Source organism: Macaca fascicularis, chromosome 9, assembly GCF_037993035.2.
Source record: "Macaca fascicularis isolate 582-1 chromosome 9, T2T-MFA8v1.1".
NCBI classification, from domain to species: Eukaryota; Metazoa; Chordata; class Mammalia; order Primates; family Cercopithecidae; genus Macaca; species Macaca fascicularis.
Window position 1 is genome coordinate 24,473,627 of NC_088383.1, and position 8,584 is coordinate 24,482,210.

An 8,584-nucleotide genomic window follows, 5' to 3' on the forward strand; every position below is an offset into this window, starting at 1 on the left:
AGGCACGAGAATTGCTTGAACCTGGGAAGTGGCGGTGGCAGTGAGCTGAGATTGCACCACTGCACTCCGGCCTATCTCAAAAAAAGTGCTCACAAACATTGGTCTTCTGGTGAAATCAGGTGAAACTAACATCAATGTCATCAGAAGACAGCATTTACTGAGTCCTTTTTATGGGCCATATCTCACATTTTCTAGCCCATTTTTTTCTTCCTAGCAACACTCTGAGGTCAGTGCGATGAGGTGCATGTGGAGGGCCCAGGAATGAGCATCTGAGTCTCAGGGGGATTTGTTGCCCCAGCTGCTGGGAGTGCTCTCAGCTCCTTCAGGGCCTTCCTCAGCTGTAAAGCATCCCTTCTCTCAGGGCGTGCCCTTCCTATGGTGGCCTGCATCTAGTGGCAGATCATTCAGGGCACGAAGACCCACGTGGGGACAACTCTGAGGGTTGACTGAGTCTTTGTGTGGTCTGCATGGCAGTTCAACCTCTCCCTTTACCCAGTCCTGCTTCTTTCCCATCTCTTCTGCAGGTGTTGATTTCTCATAAACACCCTGCACCCAAACACGATCTCAGCATCTGCAGAAGCCAAACTGTGACACTCACACTGCCGGATGCTCCCAGGACCTGGCTGAGTGTGAGGATGCACACCTGACATCATCCAAGCTAGACCAGAGACTCTTCCCTGCGGATTGAGAATGGTGCTGGAGAGTACTGGTTCAACTCTGCAATGAGGCCAGACTTAGGATGGTAAGCTTAAACCTAAGTAACTTAAAAAATTAATGTGAGTGCTAATTATATTCAAGCTAGAAGATTATGATCAGTTTATGGTATTTGAATTTAATTGCCCACTCTACTACAGAAGCATATGTGTAAAACTCTAATTATGTGTCAAAAATATATACAGTAATATGTAGGACTAGATAGGTCAAAATCCTACAACAACAAGTCATCTTAAACTACCAGGAGAAAAACGCTTTTTTAAATTTTTTTATTTTTTTGTTGTACTTTAAGTTCTAGGGTACATGTGCACAACATGCAGGTTTGTTACATATGTATACATGTGCCATGTTGGTGTGCTGCACCCATTAACTCGTCATTTACATTAGGTATATCTCCTAATGCTATCCCTCCCCGCTACCCCCTCCCCTCAATAGGCCCCGGTGTGTGATGTTCCCCTTCCTGTGTCCAAGTGATCTCATTGTTCAATTCCCACCTATGAGTGAGAACATGTGGTGTTTGGTTTTCTGTTCTTGCCATAGTTTGCTGAGAATGATAGTTTCCAGCTGCATCCATGTCCCTACAAAGGACACGAATTCATCCTTTTTTATGACTGCATAGTATTCCATGGTGTATATGTGCCACATTTTCTTAATCCAGTCTGTCACTGATGGACATTTGGGTTGATTCTAGGTCTTTGCTATTGTGAATAGTGCCAAAATAAACATATGTGTGCATGTGTCTTTATAGCAGCATGATTTATAATCCTTTGGGTATATCCCTAGTAATGGGATGGCTGGGTCAAATGGTATTTCTAGTTCTAGATCCTTGAGGAATCACCACATCACCACACTTTTCCACAATTGTTGAACTAGTTTACAGTCCCATCAACAGTGTAAAAGTGTTCCTATTTCTCCATATCCTCTCCAGCACCTGTTGTTTCCTGACTTTTTAATGATTGCCATTCTAACTGGTGTGAGATGGTATCTCATTGTGGTTTTGATTTGCATTTCTCTGATGGTGAGTGATGAGAATTTTTTCATGTGTCTGTTGGCTGTATGAATGTCTTCTTTTGAGAAATGTCTGTTCATATTGTTTGCCGAAGTAAAGACAAATTCTTCCTAGAGCAATGCACCCTCCATCCAGCCCTCCTACTCCCATATAAGAGAGTTCCTACAACTGTAAGCCCTTAAAAAACAACACCACAAACCTGAACATACAAAGACAAGCCAATATGAATGAGAGTCAATAGAAATAACAAACACAGAAGTGGACCCATGAAGAAGTATAGAAGGCAATAAATAAAACAACTAGGTTTAATAGATTTTTTAAAATAGAAGTTTTTAAGAGTAAGGCAAATTGGACAAAGATCAACTTTAACTTCTACAAATTAAAAAAAATAATGATTTAAATGGAAAACTTAATGGTATGGCTGAAGAGCTAAATAAACATAGCTGAAGAGAGAATTATGAGGACTCTAGATTAGAGAAACAGATCAAAATATAAAAGAGAGAGGTTAAAATGCCTGAGATTTTTTCTGAATTGGTGAAAAATATATCTCTCCAATTCAAAAGACCAAAAAATGTCTATCTAGGTAAATAAAAAAAAATCCATAATTAGAATTGTCTCAGTAAAAGTATAGAACACAGGAAAGAGAAGTAGTTAAGAGCAGCCAAATATGGGGAAAAAAAGGCAATTTACTCAAGAAGAAACAATGATTAGATTGAAAGCTGAGTTGTCAACAGCAGTGATAGAGCCTAAAAATGGTAGAATATTAAAATCTCCAAAGTATAGATGGAAATATAAAACAAGAATAATGCCGGTTTGTTGGCTCATGCCTGTAACCTCAGCACTTTGGGAGGCCGAAGCGGGCAGATCCCTTGAGACCAGGAGTTCGAGACCAGCCTGGCCAACTTGATGAGACCCCCTATTTCTACTAAAAATACAAAAATTAGCCGGGTGTGGTGGTGCCCCTTTGAAATTCCAGCTACTCAGGAGGCTGAGTCAGGAGAATTGCTTGAACCCGAGCTGTGATCATGCCACTGCACTCCAGCCTGGGTGACAGAATGAGACTCTGTCTCAAAAACACAACACAACAAAAGAAAACAAACCAACAAAAAAACCAAGAATTGCATCCATAGCAAAAGTATCTTTTACAAATATGAAGAAGATATTTTCTATATGATGAATCTGAAAGGATTTACCGCCAATGTATTCTTGCTTATGGAATTTCCAAAAAGTGTTTTTCAAGTGGAAGGAGAAAAATCTCCAAAAGAAGATCTGAGCTGTAAGAAAAAATGGCATATAACTAAGATGATAAATATAAGATCTAATGTATATTGATAGTACTAATATAAAATGATGATGTCTGATTTGTGAGGTTGACAATAGACAATATTGAGTTAAAAGACTGAATAAAAATTGAATCTAAGCTGGGGGATGGGTTGGCCATGGTTGGAAATTTAAAAAAAAAAAACAGTGTATTATTTGAGAGTGTATTATTTGACAGCTCTATATACACCTGGTGTAACAGACCAAACATATGTGAAAAAAATTAATAGAACCACAAGAACAAATCGACATATACAACCTCAGGGTGAGAAATTTCAACATAACTTTCTCATTATTTGTAGGTCAAGAATAACAGGAAATATAGAAAATTTGAATGAAACAGCAAGCTTAACTAATGGGCAATATAAATTATAATTAATGAATATAAGTTACTCTCCAATGTACATTTACAAATTGATTATGTACTAGGATGTAAAGCAAGTCTTAAAAAAATTTCAGGAAACAGTTATCACATAGACCACATTCTCTGACCACAATCCAATTAAATCAAAATTTAGACAATAAAACAACAAATTTTAAAAATTTAAATGAATTTGGAAATTAGGTAACTAATAGGTCAAAGATAAATCAAAATGAGAATTTAAAATACTAAAAACTAAATGATAAAAAACATTGTATAGTGAAACTTGTGGAATACAAAGAAATACTTCAAGGGAAATTTATATCCAAAAAATGTATATTAGAAAAAGAGAAGGTTGAAATGATGCAATATCCAATTTAAAAAGTTAGACAATAAGATAAAAGATGGCATAATAAAAATAAGAGCAGAAATCAATGAAAAAGAAAAAGATACAGTGAAGATCAAATAAGACAAACATAGATTGTTTGAAAATAATGTAAAAATAGACAAATCTCCCAAGAATGTTAAAAAGAAGACACAGATAACAAATATGAATGAAAAAGACATAAATACAAATGCAGCAAAGAGAATGTTGTCAAGAACACTTTTTCTAATATGCTTTGAAAACTTAGATGTAGAAAAATTCCTAGAAAATATAAACTTACTGTACCCAAGTATTAAATAAAGCAATAGCTAAAAATGTTTTCAGGACCAGTTTTACAGGTGATCTCTACCAAACTTTTAAGAAGCAAATCATTCCAATCTTTTATTAACTTTCCCAATACATGGGGTGGGAGCAGAGGGAAGACAGCGCTCTCAAAATCATTCTGTGAGGGCAGTTTAACCTTGATATTCAAATCGGATATGAACAATACTAGGAAGATATTGATTATAGAACTGTTTTACTAATTGATGTAAATTTTTAAAATCCTTTAAAAATTCTGTATATTATTCTAAGGCACCACATTTTTTTCCATTTTAACATCTCGATTTAAGATACTGTTTTGAAAAGATAAGTTTTATTGTTATTTAGTTATGGCAACATCAGCAAATAAAGAGAATGGCTTCCATTGAAAAGCGCTCGTAACTCAAACAAAGTAAGTAGATGAAGTAAGTTGTTTACTGTCTCTAGGAATTACCTAATCCTGGGAGAAGCAGTCCCCTCTGGGTCAACGAGGCTCCAGATATCAAAGCATCAAAATATAGAAAATAAAAGATGGGGTTAACACAAACTTTTTTAAATAATAAATGGTAACTTACAATAGCTACCAGATGGAAGTCATAGCATAGTTGCTATTGCCTTTGCACACATGAGCTTGGCTGTTATGACTTGGACAATATCAACCCCTTGATATTTCAGTCAAGAAATCATCTATTTTGTTTGGGAAAAAAAAGATTAAAATGAATCCTTTCCTAAACTAGTTTTTGTTCTCTAAGAAAAACCTTAAAAATATATTTGAAGAAAATATAGATGAACATATTGTGGTATGAAAAGGTGGCTTAGACTAAGTACTAATAATATTTTAAAAGACTGTAAATTCAATCACGTTAAAATTAATAGCATATTTTATCAAAAGGTATTTTAAGTGAAATGAAGTAACTAGCTATAAAATGAGAGGTTATTTGCAATATACATGACTGAAAGGTAGATGTGTCTATGTGTGTGTATGTATCTGAACATGAATAGACATAGTAAAATAAACACATGGTTAATAGACAAAAAGATATGCTGAAGCTCAGTAAATATGAAATGTGAGTCAAGATCAAGATATCATTTTATACTAATTAATTAGCAAATGTTTAATTTTATATTTACATTTTTTTTTTTTTGAGACAGGGTCTTGCTTCACCACCAAGGCTGGAATGTAGATGCAAAATCATAGCTCACTGCAGCCTCAACCTCCTGGGCTCAAACGATCCTCCCACCTCAGCCTCAAGAGTAGCTGGGACCACAGGCACACGTCACTGCACCCAGCTAATTTTTTATTTTTTGTAGAAACAGGGTCTCCCTATGTTGCCCAGCCTGGTCTTGAACTCCTGGGCTCAAGTGAACCTCTCAGCCTTCCAAAGTGTTGGGATTACAGGTGTGAGCCGTCATGCCCATTTGGCAAATATTAAAAAACCTGACCACCAAGTATTGTAGCATCCTAGCGGAATCTATTACACATTGCTGATGGCTATGCAACTTGGTAAAAAACTTTGAAAGACAGTTAGCATTTTGAAAAGTTGAACTTATTCACATTGCAGCTCAGCAATTTTACTCTTGTATACAGGCATTATTCTTGCCCACCAGAATGTTCACAGCAGTTGTGTTGTGATAGCAAAACATCTAACCCTGTTTATTTGGGTCCTCTGGGCAGCAGACACTATGACTGAATTAGAAGTGCAAGGGATTTATGAGGGAAATGTTCATGAAGGATAAAAGGGAGGGGTCTCAGGAGTAGACAGAGAGCGACTTCAGACTGTGATGCAGATCTGATACCTATGAAAGAGAAAGAAAGAAAATACTGAGTAAGAAGATCCTCAGACTGCAATGCAGCTCACAGAAAGTCTGTACCAGTCTGATGAGGACCCCAGAGGAGACCTGCTGTGGACAGAAAGAGCCTGACTCAAGTGCCCCTGTGGTGCTCAGCTGTTGGTTGGGGATGGCTGGGAGAGACCATGACCTCTGTAGGAATCCTGCAGCCACTACAGGATGTCAGCTAACTTGGCTCCTCAAAACAAGTTCTTTCTTGAAGGCGTATCTGAATGCCCATCTCCACATCTGCCCTAAATCAAATGCTCATTGCCAGGACACTAGATAAATAAATTGCAAAATGGTCACACAATGCAATACTATACAACAGTAAAAAATAATCTGGAGCATAAAAATGTGGATGACTCTTAATTACATAAGGTCAAATGAAGACATCTTCATTCTAGAGGACTATCTAGGAAACTTTTTATAAAGTCTAAAAACATACAAATCTAAATAGTACATTTTTTAAGGCACACAAATATATATGAGAAAATGACTTTTAAAACAGCAAAACAATGAAAAAAGATTAACAAAGTCAAGGTATTTATTACCTTTGAGCATGAGATGGAATAAGGAAGGTGTTCATAAATAGCATTGTTGGTGATATCAGTTCTTATGCTGGGTGGCAGGTTCACACGCAAAAATAACATGAAAATTAAACAAACATAATAAAAGTAAAAGGAATAACAAGGGTGTGTAAGCTTTGAGATGGGTGATTGGATTTAAGCATCTTAAGCCCTTATATTACTCAGGAGGCAGATAATGATATTGATTAATGTTAGAGTTTTACATTTAAGCATGTTAAAAATTTAAGGACAACTGCTTGAAGACTGGAAATAAAATATGTATCTTCCAAATAGCTTTGGGGAGAAAAAAAAATTCAGAAGACCAGAAAAAAGAAAGCTGAAATTTAGAAAAAAACTTGGACAACATAAGAGGCCATCTATATAACAAGTCACAATGAATTTTGAAAGCATAGATTAATTGTCTGGTTTTAAGAAAATTTACCTATATACATTTTACAAATAAAATGTAATGTAATTTTTTTCACCTGAGTCACCTGTGATAAACTACCCTAATAATGTCCGTATTTTCTGTGTTCTTAAAGTGCCTAATAAGAGAAATTCGTAGATGTCTGAGCCAACAAATGTCACACAAGTCAGAATTAATTTGTCTCCAAAGGTGCTTGGAGACCTTCAGAGGCATGTTTTTATTTTATCAGTCACACCCTCAGGGGTGTGAGGCATTTTAAGCCAGCCCTGGAGTTCTCTGAGAAGTCTCTCTGGAGTCTATAAAATTCACCACATGACCCAGTACCAAGCATTTCACCATTGAAGCCTCATGGACCTTGGCATAGCACTTCAGCCTCAGAGATATCATTCTGGGACCTTTTCAGAGAGCAGAATTTTTTTATTGGAGAGTCTAAAGGCTGAGGCTACTAAAATCTGATTCCACATTTTCCTATCTATGTTGACATTTAGTTATGTCAATTTCATAATGTCAGGGCCAATCTTATTGTATAGGCTGGTTGTCAGCTGTCTAGGGTAGAGAACTACACTGGATTAAAGTGCCAGGTGACTATTGATGTTGGCAGAAAAATAATTCTATTTAAGAAGACCACAAAAAAGAAAATAGAGTTAAAACGAAAACTTTAAAACATGGGAGTTCTTTTGCTTCCTTTAAAGAAAATGACGTTTTAAGAAAAAGAAAGTCTGAAACTTAAGAATCATGCTGTGCTTCTTTTCTTCCCTAGAAACTGTCAGGGCTAGCTCTATGCTTAGGCAGATGTGAAAAACAGAAAACAGCTTCCCTTTTCTCCAAAAATATTATTCTGCAGTCTTCCACTCTGACATTCTTACAGTAGGTGATTGCAGTTAAAATTTTAAAATTAGAATTTTATCAAAGTAAAGCATGTGTGGAGTTTTTGTTTTAGTTAAAACATCTAATAAAGAATAGCACTCCCTTGCTCTAATCTGTCAGGTGGACATCTCAGAAGCAACCTCTTCATTTTCTTTAGTTATTTCTTCTGATGATCATCTATATAATTTTAAATACTACTTTCACTTCGATTTTTTTTTTTCTATTTTAGACATTATTGCGTACCTGGCATGAAAAGAGAGTACCTGGAACTTTTATGAGACCATCCCACCCCTCCATGCCCTCCTTCCTTCATCCTTTCTATATACTTATATAATGCATTTTAAATAAAATCAATAATCAGTGTTACATTTTTATGGCTATGAAGGTATTATTTGCTGCTGAGCAAAATCTTGTTTTATGGTTGTATTTTTTTAAATAAGGAAAATATGTTTTCCTTGGAGTTGATATTTGCTTCATTTTTATTTATAAGTATTAATGTTTCCATCACAAATTTATCTCAAATGTGTCAACTATAAAACCTGTGTTATTATTTTTGGTACCATTTTCCACATGGTAAAACATAGCAGGTAATCTATTATTTCCAGTTTGATTCCCCATGGAGACATATTTGTTTTATCTTCCTATCTTCCTCTTCCAATCTGGATGCTTTGATATGGCCTATTGCAGAGATGGCATACTGAGAATCCCTTTAGTTTCACTCCTGTGTGAGGAGCTCTATGTCTTAGATTTACTGTTGGTGTTTTTCTTGACTCTTATTTTTCTACATCACTTTATTTAGTAA

The 8,584-nt window shown here is 35.8% G+C and overlaps 1 long non-coding RNA gene across 1 annotated transcript; it reads left to right on the forward strand.

The window, feature by feature from the left end:
- The first annotated feature begins 524 nt into the window (after positions 1–524).
- Positions 525–8,148, forward strand: LOC141407658 (uncharacterized). The gene is made up of 2 exons (XR_012417535.1): positions 525–742; positions 8,012–8,148. It is a non-coding gene; the product is annotated as an uncharacterized lncRNA (long non-coding RNA).
- The last annotated feature ends 436 nt before the right edge of the window (positions 8,149–8,584 follow it).